We start from the raw sequence: 17,270 nt of genomic DNA, 5'->3' as shown, positions 1-17,270 counted from the left end.
TTGTATAATATATCTCTCTGTCAATTATTTCTGTCGATTTGTCTATATATTATTTCTCTCTATCTCTTTCTATCTATCTATCTATCTATCTATTTATCTATCTATCTATCTATCTATCTATCTATCTATCTATCTATCTATCTATCTTTCTATTTATCTTTTCTCAGTTCAGTTATCCAATATTCTATCTATCTATCTATCTATCTATCTATCTATCTATCTATCTATCTATCTATCTATCTAACTATCATCTATCTATCTATCTATCTATCATCTATCTATCTATCTATCTATCTATCTATCTATCTATCTATCTAACTATCATCTATCTATCTATCTATCTATCTATCTATCTATCTATCTATCTATCTATCATCTATCTATCTTCTATCTATCTATCTATCTATCTATCTATCTATCGATCGATCTATCTTTCTATTTATCTTTTCTCAGTTCAGTTCTCATATAATCTATCTATCTATCTATCTATCTATCTATCTATCTATCTATCTATCTATCTATCTATCTATCTATCTATCTATCTAACTATCATCTATCTATCTATCTATCTATCTATCTATCTATCTATCTATCTATCTATCTATCTATCTATCTATCTATCTATCTATCTATCTATCTATCTATCTACAGTAGTTGTGCTGTGTCTGATGGCTGGGTATTGCCTTTCCCCCCTTTCTCTCTCTGTGTGTTCCTGTCGGATATATACGGCTGTACGGTATGGGGGTCTCCAGTGGTTTGGGGGGTGATGTTTCTCAGCACAGTAGACGTGCTCAGGCTCTCTCTATGAGTGTGGGCTGGACAGCAGAGGTCAGGTCCATAGTGACTGGGCTCAGAGCAGGGAGCTCTGTGGATTGGAGTGCAGGCTGCTGTGTCCTGTGCAGCCTGGCATAAAGATTAATTTCAGGAATAGGTTTTCAGTGATTAGCATTCTCTCCAACAACACATTGTACACATACAGCATGAGGTCCCATTGGGTAATTAGGATAATTGGTGTTGGTCTTGCTGGATAATTAGCTGTATTCAATGCAACCAGAGAGCAAAAGGGCAATTGGGAAACTTTACACAAACAAATATTGCCATAGAACAACAACAAAGTGTTATTATGGTTACACGAGCAGGGGACTGTACCCTCTGTGCTCCGATTATTTGTATTAAAAGCTACATAAATAAAGTTCCCCTTGTATGATTTTCACTCTCCCTCTTATTACTGATTTTTAGATTATTCACATTACAGTTATATATAGTCTATCAGCTGCACGGCCACAGCATACTGTATACTGTATGTCTATCTATTTAGCTCTATAGGGAGTAGAGGATAGAAAAATAGATAGATAAATAGATAGATAGATAGATAGATAGATAGATAGATAGATAGATAGATAGATAGATTTAATAAATACAGATACCTTAATACAAATAATCATAATAACAGAGCAAAGGTATATCATGATACACACACAATTAGGCTGACTAAAGAGTTGATAATATTTACATAAAAACGTGTAAATATTGTGATGTTATATGTTAAATAGTATCTACACACATACACACACACACACACACACACACACATATATATATATATATATATATATATATATATATATATATATATATATATATATATATATTATTGTTCCTTTGACCTTAAAATCACTTTCAGACACATATGTATTGTTCTAATATATATCTAAAGATATCTTATATAGATATATCTATATATATATACATATATATATATATATATATATATATATATATATATATATATATATATATATATATATAGATAGATAGATAGATATATATATAGATATAGATAAATATATATATATACAGTATATATATATATATATATATATATATATATATATATATATATATATATATATATATATATATATATATATATATATATATATATATATATATAAAGATATCTATATATAGTTTAGAAACAAGAACAATTGTAGTAATTCTGATGCTTATATTCATTCTATTTGTAAGTACAGTAAAACCTTGGTTTGAGAGTAACTTGGTTTGAGAGCGTTTTGCAAGACAAGCAAAATGTTTTAATACATTTTGCCTCGCTAAACAAACGATGTCTTGATATAAGAGTAGCGTCATGACATGAGTGTAAAAAAGAAGCGAGGAGCCTCTAAGTGTAGCAATATGGTTACATTTAATGAAGGTACAACATTTAGCAACTTATTTCTACACTTAGAGGTGCCTCTCTTCTTTTTTATACTCTGTAAAAAAAAATGCTTTGATATACAAGCGCTTTGGATTACAAGCATGTTTCTGAAACAAATTGTGCTTGCAAACCAAGGTTTTACTGTACTGGATATTTGTAAATTTAGGATGCACAATATTCAGAATGACTGACAACCCAATGTAGACTAAATTCTGCGAGCCTAAAGGCAAATTGGATCCTTCACTGACTGCATTGCTTAGATCAAGAAAATAATATTATATGTAAAAATATCCCAGTCTTCATATCCCTCCATGTAAATAGATGAAGATTGTAATGAACACGAGTTCCTGCATCCGCTGTATGAAAATAATTCTAATCAGTACGAAAAATGCGACTTTCCCAAGTTCGCTATATAGGATCAAATAATTTAGTATCAATAACTGAAAATTGCTGAAATTGCGCTCATATATGTGTATTTTTGTTCCATATCAACATGTAACACATTAGCGAATTCACAATAAATGTATTGTCCTTGAGACAGCTAAATTGTATAATTCCTTTTTAACTATATCTTTTTATTTATTTTTTACATCAGGGACATTAGGACATTCTATAAGGCAAATAAAATGTATATTTAATTTAGGAATGATTGGTTTTGCTCCTCTCGGGTGCAGTGCAGTTCTGACACCAAAGTGTACATTACAGATATTTGTGGCTCGCCAGAAACTGGCCAGATAATTCGCTGTATTAGCACTGCACAGGGGGTGGGCAATAACCATGATATGTGTGTATGTATATATATATATATATATATATATATATATATATATATATATATATATATATAAAAATATATATATATATATATATATATATATATATATATATATATATATATATATATATATATATATATATATATATATATATATATATATATATATATATATATATATATATATATATATATATATAAATAGATATAGATATATCTATATCTATCTAAAATCTATCTATCTATCTATCTATCTATCTATCTATCTATATATATATATATATATTTTTACATATATGATATGTTTTATACTTGTTTTGCTTTGAGGTTGGTTTACTGAAGATTATGAGATTTTTCATTCAATAAACTAATTCATTTCAAAAGATCCTATCAAGCTAAAATCACATCTCAGTTTATTTCATCTGCACACGGCTGAGTATTGGAAGAGAACACAGCTACAATTTTTCGGGTGTAAAAATACTCAACACCTTTATTAGTAGCGACTGTATTTATCAACTCAACAGTAATACATATTAGTAAGTGATTTAGCATAAATTAAATACTGGTATATTATTATACAATTTTTATTACTACATTAAAATTATAAAGCAAATTAATTATATTAGATGTTATATAATATACATTTATATTATTATTATAATTATTATTATTCTATAAATATATTCGTGTTATGCTTTATTTGTATATGTTTTTTAAAACAAAAACTTAAACTAAAAAGTTTTAACAAAAATAATACATACATATATAAGAAAAAAAAATGTAAATAAATCTTTAAAATGTGTATGAACTCTATTTGCAACCAATCCTTTTTTCTGTGTGTTTTTTATACTCAAGAAATACATAGAAGTATTTTAGATGAATATTATAGGAATGAGATATTTGTTGTAATCTGTTCTTTATGGAAGAGTCTTTTATGTCTTGGTGACAGGGGATGTGGCTCAGTCCTGTGATGATCATGTAATAAAAAGTCTCTGTAAATCTCGCCCCATGAACTGCTGCTTTAGGAAATCCTGGAAATAAAATATTGCAGCTCCCCAGTCCATGTTCCTGTGTTCTGCTATAACCTCACAACAAGTCTAATATTTCCTCCTGAGCTGTGACCACACTGGATCATTGGTAGGGGTCACCCAGTGGAGCTGGGAATGGACCCAGCCTGACCCTCATCTCACACACACACACGCTGCGATCTGAAATATGAGACACCTGGAGCCGATCCGTCCAATGGATGGAGCATGGCCTGCAGAATGACATACATGAATTACATGACTACATGACCTGCACAATTACTGGTGAGCCCTAATATTACACGAGCAATGCTCGGTTCTAAACTCTGTATACCCTTTCACATTGTGTCATAATAATTTAAGATGCAGCACAAAATATTTTATTATTTAGAAAATGTTTTATCCATAAAAATGGTTAATCTCCAACCGTATATTAATTCATTACATTTTTTTTTTTTTACCAACAAAGGGTTAATCAACATTCAGTCCTTCAGCATACCCCGTAAAAATAAAAGCATCTGTTTCATTATCTTCAGTCACCCTCCTGATCTCTGGCTGGGGTATTCTATGAGTCAATGCACCCCTCTACACTTCGCAGTGCTATTCCCATCTCCAATCTGATTTTATTTTAAATACAGTATATTATAACTTATTGGCAAGGGCTCTCCATTGTGGCCTTGGTCTAAAAACATAATTTCCCTCCCTTTCCCTATTAGCTGAGAAAAGGGGAGACCCCAGCTGGACAGGGGTGCAGGAATAGGGGAACTTCTGGCTGAAAAGGGCCAAAGGAGATATGAGGGGTCCTGATACTATATGGGTGTAGTAATACCATATTATGAATATAACTAACTAATGCTATTAATGATATTAGTGTTGTCCTGGATTACTGTCGGTATGTTGGGGATCACAACATATATAAAAAAAATAATAATAATATATATATATATATACGCATACACACACACACACATATATATATATAGTATATGTATTGGTTTGTATTGTAACTGTATAGCCTGCCCCTGTTGTAAAGCACTATGCAAACTGTTGGCGCTTTATAAATCCTGTAATCCTATATAATAATAATATAATATTTTAATTCTTCTATATATTGCTTCTTTTTTGTTTACACACAATATCCTCTATTTTCTTCCCCTTCCTTTGCTTGCCTTAATTTCTGCTTAATTAATTTTCTGGGTATGTTTGTGAAAAGGCTTGAAGTGAACTTCAGTGAAGTTAGCAATTATGGCGAAGAGGAGCTCCATATTTAAATTCTACAGGTAACTGGATGTTCGTGTTCTCTTCACTTCAGTCTTTAATAAATTGGTCCCTCTCTTCTATTATCTCTCTAGGCTTTCTCCCTCCAGCTCCTCATATAGTTTATTATTAGTAGGGGTGAATTTGCCCAGGTTCAGTTTAAAAAGGGTTAAAAAAAATTGAAATTGGTGAACCCGAACTTAGGAGAATCACACTGAAGTCTATAGAGGGAGAATCCTGTTAATAAATTAGAGCTCTATCACTCACATAGATGATATTGGCAAACCAAACTTAGGCGATTCTTACTGAAGTCTAGGGGAGAATCCTGTTAATACATTAGAGCCCCTATCACTCACATAAAAGAAATTGGTGAACCCGAACTTAGGAGAATCACACTGATGTCCATGGGCGTCCGCTGAACTTTTTTCAGGGGGAGGGCATCATTTTAAGGTCATCCATGCTCGGTCCCTTTTTGACAATGTCATGAAGGGGAGGGGCTTAGTCACTGGTGCCGGTACAGCGTGGCTCTCTGGTTGGTGCGGGTACAGCGTGGCTCTCTGGTTGGTGTGGGTACAGCGTGGCTCTCTGGTTGGTGTGGGTACAGCGTGGCTCTCTGGTTGGTGTGGGTACAGCGTGGCTCTCTGGTTGGTGTGGGTACAGCCTGGCTCTCTCTCTGGCTTCCCCCAGCATGAGCACAGTATTCTCTTTTCTCCTCTTGTAAACCCCCCCCCCCAGCAGAGTACTTGCATGATGGGGGCTTTAGCATGGTGTCTGTGGGCACGCTGGGGCCGCCACTCTTAAGGGACTATATTTCCCATGATGCCCCCAGTCTCCAGAATCTTCTGATTGGCCCTCTGCTGTGGCCAATCATGGCGAGGAAAGCAGGAAGCAAGGCGGCAACACGGCGAATACAATTAGAGCCGCTCTCTCTCTCTTCTAGCTCCAGCTGACAGAGGGGGGTGATCGGGGGAGATATACAGTACAGCCAGCCCGCGGCTCTCCTCTCCCTGTCACAGCGCCGCTGCCAAATTCTCTGGTAAATGGAGCAGCGGCGCTGTGACAGGGAGAGGAGAGCCGCGGGCTGGCTGTACTGTATATCTCCCCCGATCGCCCCCCTCTCTGTCAGCTGGAGCTAGAAGAGAGAGCGGCTCTAATTGGATTCGCCATGCCGCCGCCTTGCTTCCTGCCTGCTGTTTTTCTCCCCAAGGATCATGGCACTGGTTTTTAGGGGGGGGGCAAGTGCCCTCCCTTGCCCTATGGAGCGGACGCCCATGCTGATGTCTATAGGGGAGACTCCTGTTAATACATTAGAGCCCCTATCACTCACATAGAAGATATTGGCAAACCGAACTTAGGTGAATCTTACTGAAGTCTAGGGGAGAATTCTGTTAATACATTAGAGCCCCTATCACTCACATAGAAGAAATTGGTGAACCCGAACTTAGGAGAATCACATTGAAGTCTATAGGGGAGAATCCTGTTACTAAATTAGAGCCATATCACTCACATAGATGATATTGATGAACACAAACTTTGTGGCAAATCACACTGAAGTCTATGGAGGGGCCCTCTCACTCACATAAAAGAAATGTAAATCTTGAAATACCACCACCAAAGCAAAACCCCACTTTTTAAGGGAAGTAGTGTACCCCCAAATAAATATAAACTAACAATGTACACCACATAGCATTTTAAATCCCATCTCTTTTCCCTCTTCCATCTGCAATGCTTCTGGAACAGATCAGAGCAGTTCTGATTGGTCAGCACTGGCACAGAGCATCACTCTGATCCATCCCAGAAGCTCTGCAGAAAGAAGAGGGAGAAGAGTGGGGATTTCAATTCCATGGGCTGCTACACCTGTGTGGGCACTGACATCTCATCACCCATGGATGTAAGTGAAGCAGGAACATAGGTGTGCACACAGGGTACGCCAGGTGTGCCCAGGCACACCCTAATCACCCTGTGCAGAAAAGATTCCCCCTATTGACCTGGCTCCCACTCCTTCCCCCCACAGCACTGTCGGCTTCCCTCCTCTCCCACCGGTTGTTACTGTGGAAGTAACTGGTTGTTACTTGTTACTGTTAAAGTTTTAGGATGAGTAGGGCAAGGGGCCAGTAAATATGCCATTTACCGGCCCCTTCCCTTTTCTGAATGAACATCGTGAGTGATCAGTAGATCAGTAGAGTGTGTTTGAGCTTTGGGGTGCACACCCTAATGCCAAAGGCTGTGCACACCTATGAGCAGGAACCTTGGGTGTGGAGGGTCTACTGAGTTACTTCACCTTTTAATTGTTTCTGAATATTTGAACTAGCCCTTTAATGCCACACTCTGAAACAAAAGCTATTTTTAAAGGTATTTTTATAGCAAAAAAAAGAAAAGAAAAAAAGTTTTTGCGATGGACAGGACAACAGCTAATCCAACCACAAAATAAAGCTAAATACAAAAAAACACCCAAAAATAGTAACAAAAAAGCAACAAAGAAGTTGTTTGTCCAAAGGGCTATCAATCAGAATGATTGGGCATTTTTTGCTCTGTGCCCCCCCCCCCCCCTCCACACACACACACATACACTTTATAGTGAGGGGGCATACTTATCCTATAGCCCATTTGATTGGCACTTCTTGGCTTGCTAACCATAGTTTAAAAGCGATGCAGTGCATTATGGTTTAAAAAACATTCTGAGTGAATCTACAAATAAATGTAATTAGACTGTGAATCTTGTACCCGCAGGAAATCGCCTCAAACCCATGGTACTTTTGAATTCAAACCTCATCCCTATTTATAACCAACAATTCTACTTATTGCTATATAATTATAAATACAGTCATTATATCCATATTTCTCTATGTGCATATAGGTTTCAGCTGACATAAGTGCTCTCAGTGTAGTGTAATAAGAAAGTGTTTTCTTCTTTTTGGAAGCAGTAATATAAAACTGATGTGACCATGAAAGCCACATGAGTTTAATATTAGCATGTAGAGTATAATGGTTACATACTGTATCAGCTTATATGTCTTTTTATATGTTCTTTTTTACTTTAAAAACCAATTAAGGATTATTGCAATATAATATAATATTAGCACGGAGCAGAAGATACATGGATTGGAAGATGACAACCAACGCATCATTGTATTGTTGTATATTGTATTGTATATTGTTGTATATTGCATATTGTTATAAAGTATATTGCATATGTAATTTATGTCTGCTGAGGCAACAATAAATGCATTTCATGAATATAAACAGAAAATGCCTTAAAGTGTTACTAAACCCACAACAGTAAAATCAGTCTGGATATGCTGTAAAACACGCTTGTTATACTGACTGTGGAAACTAAGGGGTTAATCCTCTGCATTGTGTAAAAAGGCTTTTTTCTCTGATCCTCCCCTTCTTCCACTGTCCCCAATCCATCTCCTGATAAGACAGCGTTTTTTGAGTCACTCTGCACATGCTCAGTTTGGTGTGTTTGGCTAGAGAGGTTTTTTTTCTTGGGAGAGTGTATGTGATTGGCACAGGGCAAATCAGCACTGTTTAGACAAAGAGTCAGGGGTCCTGGAGCCTCATAGTATATTTAGAGTAGAATGAAAACTCCTCCTATATGCTTTAACACAGATAGAAGTCAAAAGACTGCCGATGAGAAAGGGTATTTAGCAGTTATAAAAATAAGTGCATTTCCATGTTCTGTGTACTGTGGGGGACCAGATATCGTAAATGCATGGTCCTGGGTTTAGTAACACTTTAAAGAGGATCTTTGGTCTCGAAAAAAAAAATCCAGTCCTCACCCCAGACTAGTTCGCCGGTCTATCGGTCCCTGGCCCCACCATCTTGGATGTGGGAAACTGGCTGTGACCTCCTGTGGTTTCACAACCAGCTCCCCATTGCGTATGCACGAGTTGTGCTGCGCCTTCTAAATGGACTTGCAGCCTCCTGGGACCTGTAAAGTGTCCGAGGAGGGTGGGAGGCAACCTGAAAAAACGGGTACCCACTCCCTATAAAAAAATAAAAAGTCCAAAAGTGTGGAAGAAGGGGGAATAGGAGGAGAAAAAGCAGGACTTCTCTTTTTAGGTGAAGTTCTAAAGTTTCCAACTAATAGAGACAGGCATCTACAAAGAAACCTGCACCAGTTAAGGTACCTACATTTACCTACACAAATGTGAATTGTTAAGGATAACTATCTCTACTAGTCACCAGTGTTGTCTGTGGTCTCCCTGTAGCTAATCGCTTCCCCATTACTATACCTTTTTTCTGCACTATGTCTCTATGTGGAGGTGGCCACCCTGGTAGAGTCATGGATTTAATTGCTCAAGTTAGAACCTCAGATAGAAGAACAATTATCAATGCAGTAGTGACATGACCAAATATCAATTCAGATCATCCCAGGAGTCTTCTTGAGGAGAGGAGGGGCTTTCTCAGCTAAGCACACCCTCCTCTCTGAGTGCCTGAGCCAAGAGCAGATGGAGTCATATAAGTAAATGCTACATGAATCATCTGCCCTTACTCAAGATGGCCAAGGGCAGAAATTCTAGGAGGTGTTTTTAAAGTGATTTCGTAGAAAAGGTAAGCATGAAGACATGAGATGTTTGGGTGAGTTTGCTTTGAATATTAAAAATTAATTAAACAGCATTTTTGGTTTGTGGGCTCAGATGCAGTGTACTTCATCTTTGGATACTCATATATTAGGAAAGGTATATAGGCAGGAAAGAGTATATGCAGACAAGTGGTTAACCCTAGGAAGATTGAGGCATGCATGTCATTTCTCGTGCCATGTAAAAAGTCTCATGACATAACACAGGGGATGCATGTGGTTTTGTCACTTCGCCCTGCACTGGCCCATGAACTCAACCCTCTTTGTGTAATACAGCCTCCTTTTTTCAATCTTTTTTTTTTTTTTTCATCTTAGTACCTCTGACCACCTGCAGTCTCTTTGCAGTCCCTTCATTTATATATACACTCTAGCAGTGGCTGCATGGCATTTTAAAGGGCAGGTTAAGTGATGGTGCCAACAGTGGAACACCTGCATGATGAGTGTCAGCACAGCTTCTTATGGTCTCCACCAGAAAAGAATGTAAGAGGTAGACTCCAGGGTGGAGAATTTCCCACCCTGGAGTCGAACGTAACAAAGGGGCAAAATGATGGTGACATCATTTACCTAATATAGTCAAATGACCATATTTGGTCAATTACATTGTCTGTAGTTGGCCACATGACTATATTGGGTCAATTCCCATTGTCTAGTGGCCTGCTATCATGTGTCAGGGTGTCAACGTAGGGGAGCTATTAGGAAACAGTATTGTTACCCTATAACAGGAAGTGCCTGAAAAAAAAGACCATAATGGCAGGATTACCAAATTGTATTTTAACGATAATTATAGATTTAAAGTATTATAAAACACTCATGAAATGACATTAACAAGTTAAAAATGATATTAGATTTTAGTGATTGGTGTATATGTTATTTAATATATGTTGAGAAATGTAGGTTTTTGGCAGGGTTAACGGTAGAGGTTTTGTGAGCTGGTTGAGTTTCAAATATATGTGGGCTGAGAATAGAGGGTTTCCTGGTCAGCTCAGTTTCTGGTCTGTAGAACTAGACCAATGTGGTCTCTGCTATAAAAAAAAACCCCTTAAAGTGGAATTCAAGGCTAGAACTAACAATGCTTAAAGTGGAAGTAAACCCTCCTATAATTTTCAGCTAAGGAAGCTGCCATCTTTGCCTCTGTTTAATCCACAACTTCCATGATGCTGCACATGTGATCAGTTATGACACCAGCCATTGAATGGTTTGACAGTTTGGTTGAGAGCACAACCAATGGAAGTGTTACATTTCCGGAACGTGCCAGAAATGAAAATGTTTTATGTTTTACTACCGCTTTAAATCAGCTCCCACCCACCTTCTAACACCTATAATACAGTAACAAGCCTGTAAAAGATGCCTATTTTTATGCCGCGTACACACGATCGGTTAAACCGATGAGAATGGTCTGATGGATCGTTTTCATCGGTCAAAACCGATCGTGTGTGGGCGCCATCGGTTAAAAAAAAAGGCCAACTTGTTTTAAATTTAACCGATGGATTCCTAACCGATAGGACAAAACTGATCGTTAGTAGGCACGACCATCAGTTAAAAATCCACGCATGCTCAGAATCAAGTCTACACATGCTTGGAAGCATTGAACTTCGTTTTTTTCAGTACGTCGTTGTGTTTACGTCACCGCGTTCTGACACAATCGTTTTTTTAACCGATGGTGTGTAGGCGTGACGGACCATCAGTCAGCTTAATCGGTTAACCGATGAAAACGGTCCATCGGTTCGTTCTCATCGGATGGACCGATCGTGTACACGGCATTAGAGTGCTCCAGTCAGGTCAAATGACCTCCCTAGAGGCTGGCTAAAAGAGAGAGGACAGAGCGCCAACAATGGATGGAATTCCTGGGTGGTAGCATCACCCATAGGCTTACAATGGGGCATCCATTGTCACCTGTCTCTCCTCTCCACTGAAGCCGGTGCTGGGAGCCAATCATGTGACTGGACTGGAGCACCCTGAGAATAGGTATGTACAGTGAGTATAGAAAATAATCACCCTTGGTTAAAATAATTACATTTTGCTTTGCAGCCTAGAATTAAGACAGACACAGTTTTCGTTTTATACAGCTGTATTTACTCAGTGCAACTTATAACATCCAAGTGAAAGATATAACACCAACATGTCAGAAAAAAATGGAATCACTGAGTTAGAAAAAGGAACCAACCACTTTAATTACAGCCTTAAGTCAGTTGGGATATGTCGCTACTAAATTTGCACATCTAGGGGTTGATTTACTAAGAGAGTACAAGATCTGGTGCAGCTGTGAATGGTAACCAATCAGCTTCTAACTTCAGCTTGTTTAAAGGGTCACTAAAGGAATTTTTTTTTAGCTAAATAGCTTCCTTTACCTTACTGCAGTCTTGGTTTCATGTCCTCATTGTTCGTTTTTGCTTTGATGTTGCTGTAATTCCTCTCTGTTCTGGACACTTCCTGGTTGTCTGTTTCCTGATCACCACAGTACTGGGAGATTTCTCACGGTGGTGACTAATCAAGGAGGTGTGATTACTGTGTGTAAAACGAAACTGGATTGGTGCTGAGGAGTTTTAGACAAAGTATCGCTGCCCTCTATTGGCTCTTTGTCTCTGTACATCAGAGAACCAGGAAACAACAGCAAAAACGAAACTAAACTGTAGGTATATTATATGATTGGTTTTTATCTATTTTTAATAATTTTTAAAAGGAATCAGTTAACTATTATGTCTCTATACCCTGTAAACAGTCATTTCAGCTAAACAATTTTTTTTCTTTAGTGCCCCTTTAAGCTTTGACAAAAAAAACAACCTAGAATCTGATTTTGTACTCTCCAGTTTTAGTAAATCGACTTTGCAATATTTGCCCACTCTTCTTTGCAAAATGGCTCAAGTTCAATTAAATTTGATGGTGACCGTTTGTGGACTGCAGTCTTCAAGTCATTCCACAGATTTTCAATGGGGTTTAAGTCTGGGCTCTGACTAGGCCATGTAAGGACATTCACCTTGCATGGCTGGAAAAAAACAAAAATCGTGTCGATCTTCATTTCAGGCTGCAAGCCGCAGAATTTAATTATTTTAAAGGGAGTGATTCTTTTCTATACACGCTGTATATGCATCTTTCTTCTACATGGTAGTCAGTAGAGGTATTAGAAGGAGGGTGGGGGCAGTTTAAGCTTCGTTTTAGCCTATATTTGTACTTTAAATACATATTTTTTTTCATTTCCCTGTTTATATATTGGGCACATATTATACATATCCTGTATCACATAGTAGATTGCACTCACAGTCATTATGAAATGTGACCTCACTTCTCTTAGACTATATTGTCTGCTCCAGAATCCAGGGACGGATGCTATAATCAGTAAATGTAGTTGTGTAACCCATGGAAGAAAACATCTGGGGGCATAATTCAATTTATACTCTCATTCACTCTGTGTAATGCTTCACAATTGTTTATTTACACGAGGTCTAAATGCGGAAACCACGAGCACAGGCTTATTTAATATCGCATAAAGCTGCATGTAAGTGCTGCAACCCACATCAACCAATCAGCAATCGCTTCTTTTCTTTCTATTTTTTCCAAACTGAAGAAAGTTGAATATGATTTGCTACTTTAATATGCTGCATGTTGCGCTATCATTGATCTAGGCCTAAATGAAAAAGGAAGGAGATGATGAGAGTCACTTTGACCCCTGTCTGTGTTTGTATCAAGTTTAGAGGAAATAAAAAAGGAGGTTCCTCTGCCTTTGATTGAGAATTAAAGTGAGCACAGACTACAATAAGATTTACTATGATTTGCTGTAGTTTTTTTTCCATCTTTGGGGCAATTTATCGATGTAAAACGTGTGTAGTGAAGAGACGGTTTCTTTTGCCATGGAAAAAAGGGAGAGATTACAGGCTTGTCTGGCATCATTCAGTAGATGCCCCCCACTATACACAACTAAACTGTCATGAATGATGCTGGAATCTACTTTTTTGCTTGCTAATGTAAGATCAGGGCTATAGTCACTAATATGGATTATGTCAACTCTGTTAATCATATATAATATATATATATATATATATATATATATATATATATATATATATATATATATATATATATATATATATATATATATATATATATATATGTATATAAAATAATAATTTTCTTCTAATTACATAAATGTTGTTTAAGTGTGGAATAATTTTTTTTAATAAATCAACATTAAATGTTAAACTGCAAAAAATGTAAAAAAATAATTATGTTGTATATAGTTTTTTTTTTTTTAAGGATTTTTATTCCCTTTTATTGGTTGATCATTTTTCAACCAGACTAACTATGTAACTATGAACTTTTATGTGAAATTTATGGTCTCTGCTGTTGGATTTATAAAGTTTATTATACTGTATTACTTGTGTGTTTTGCTTGTTTCTTTTTGACTACTTTTCAGTACAGCAAGAAAACATAAATACTGTGTAGTATTCTATTTTACTTTTACTAATAAGAATTCTGCATATAAAAAACTTCTTACAGTTGAAGGAAAGCAATAGAGGAAATACAGAGTGTCACAAACATGCATAAACACACCCACATTAACCAGTTTTTCCAAGCAACATCGCTAGTTATACTAATTGCCAGTCACTTAGCCAAAAGTTGTTCTGTTATAGCTGGTCCACAATTCCCTCCTTGAACAGGACTTCAACATTAAAAGCTCTATGTTGATCTGATTCTCGTGCAGTGTAGAGTTAATGTTGCCCCAGGTGAAGTTCCCTCTCCAGTTTGTGTTTTTTTTTTTTATAATTTGTTAATATTTCCACATGGGCGCAATTTCATGGTATAATATCCATTTGTGCTTACTCAATAAAATCCAATTTGAAGGAAAGAAACAGCTCCTTTATTGTCCAATACAGGCCGGGGGCTGGAAGGTAAGTAAGCAGTGGAGAAAAGTCAGGTCATCGGACTTGCTCTGCTATTTGGCAGGGCTGTGTTAATTTCAGGATTGTATGGACAGAAATTCAAACCCTTTGGTAGATAAAACAGCTCATATGTCTGTATTTCAGCTGAGTGTTTGGCTGCTTGTCTATAGTTCAACTTTACCAGTTGAAAGTCTTATGTCTTATGTCCTCATTAATTGCTAATTTATCACACAAAAGATATTTTTCTTCTTGCCCTCCTCTATAGACAACTTACTTGAACACAATGTTATTGCCATCCAGGAGCTACTTGTATTAGATGGAGTGATAATCTTTGTGAATGTTTTTGTGAAGTGTCTTTTATAGAAATGCCTCAACAATCAAACAAATGACTTAAAGTATATGGGAAATATTAACTGTGTGGTAATGATTTTAATAAAATTAATAATCCTTTTTTGCCATGAAAAAAGTCAATGATGCATGGTAATAAAATTACACTTTTGTGGATTGAGCCTCATGTTTGCTCCCTTTGAAGCCCCACTCTAACTTTTTATTTTTTATTAGATTCAAGTATATAGTATAGAGTATTAAAAGGGTTAGCACTTCTGTCAGGTTTTTACTGCTGTCGGTGTCCCTATTGGGGAGATTTACCATAGCTTCCTGTCCTTACCCTCCAATTGGGACACAAAAAAAACTGTTGGACTGGGAAGGGTTAAAATGCATGAGAGTGTTTTTTATCAGTGGTGTAACAATAGCTGTAGCAGCACGTACAGATGTTATGGGGCCTGCGGGTGGAAGGGAGCCCCATTAGAGGTAAGTTAAGGCAATTTACACATAGACAATCTGTGTGCATTTTTGAGTACCACATATTCATCAGTGTATTATTAAAGATTGTGGAAATTGCTGCTAACACTGAACCTGTCCCTCTTTGACATTTCCAATCATGAAGAGCTGACGTCAGATGTACAGGAGGAGACTTCAAAATCTTTGCTGCTAGTCACAGATCACATTTGCAGGCTGTGCAGTCAGGAAAAGTTTTTTTTTTTTTTTTTATTTTTTTTTTAAAGTGTATTTTGTGCGTGTACTCGAGAGAGGAGCCGGACTGCAGGAGTTGGGAGTAGGCAGGCCTCCCCCAGAGGCAATCTGCCACCTTTCTCCATGCCCCGGGTGGCAATGGCGGGTGTGTGAGGGGGTCCTCCCACACAGCCCGCCCTACCTGCTCCGCTTTGAAGCCCAACGGGGCAGAGGGACTCCCTATAAGGGAGTGAGAGGATTAGCCCGCTCAACCAGCCCCATTAGTCCTTCGCCTCTCTTTTTTTAGAGACCGCGTGGTCAAAGTGCGTGTGTTAACCCAATTTAGAGTGCGTGTGTAGGTGTGGTGGTTTTTGTGGGAGGGGGGTGGGCGTACTAAGCGCAGGCTTACCTTGCATAGCACACCCACCGGGAGCCGGGCTGAGACCACCAAACTCAATTCACATGAAGCCGAGACCGGGATCCGAACCTCTAGCTGCAGAGGTGAATGGCTTGTCAGCGCAGTACCAATCGCGTTGAGCCACCGCAGCTCCCTTGGAAAAGTTATTTAATTGTCTTAGCAGTATAGATCTAATGCCGGTTTGAACTTGTGGTCATCCCGGCCAGCATTGAAGTTAACCCTCTATGTCTAACACAGTCTTCCTCAGGCTGAAAATATCACAAGAGTTCCTTCAGCTAAAAACTGACAGTTATTTTCAGTTCTGCAAAAAATAAAAAAATCTCCCCCAACACTTTAACCCCCTTGGCGGTAAACCCAAGCGTGACTCGGGGTAGGTTTCTAATGTTAGGATCGGTATCCCTGAGTCACGCTCGGGGTGGACGTGCAGAGTGTGCAGCGGCGCGGCTTACCTGCTCGCTGAATCCACAGGCAAGTTACTTACCTTGTCACTGGATCCAGCGATGCCACCCCGCTGTGTGAGCGAGCGGGACCTCCTCGCTCGATTCACAGTGTCCCCGTGTGCCGCCGATCTCCGTTCCCTGCGACGTTACGACGCACGGGGGCGGAGAACGGCGCCAAATTCAAAAAAGTAAACAAACACTTTACATACAGTATACTGTAATCTTATAGATTACAGTACTGTATGTAAAAAATACACACCCCCCTTGTCCCTAGTGGTCTGCCCAGTGTCCTGCATGCACTTTTATATAATAAAAAATGTTCTTTCTGCCTAAAAACTGTAGATTGTCCAAAAGTGTCCCTTTATGTCAAAAATGGTTTTAGATCAGCTAGAAAACAGCGATAATAAATTATAATCACTTGCAGAAATGTGCGATAGTGATTTGTGGGGAAATTCGTCATAAAAAAAAAAAATAATGACAGCGACAATTCTGCAACTGAGCAAATTTCAGTGATTTTGAGTTGATTACATGATTGAATAATTTTTATTATAATTATATTATTATTTGTTATAATTATTTATAATTATTTATTATATTATAATTTATAATTTTTTAAAAAAAAAAAAATCATACCCGGGATGCCTACAAGACTCTTGTTTGGTCAGATTTA

This window comes from Rana temporaria, chromosome 13 (assembly GCF_905171775.1).
Source record: "Rana temporaria chromosome 13, aRanTem1.1, whole genome shotgun sequence".
In the NCBI taxonomy this organism is placed as follows: Eukaryota; Metazoa; Chordata; class Amphibia; order Anura; family Ranidae; genus Rana; species Rana temporaria.
The sequence above is the reverse complement of the archived record's forward strand: the minus strand, read 5'-3'. Positions refer to the sequence as shown.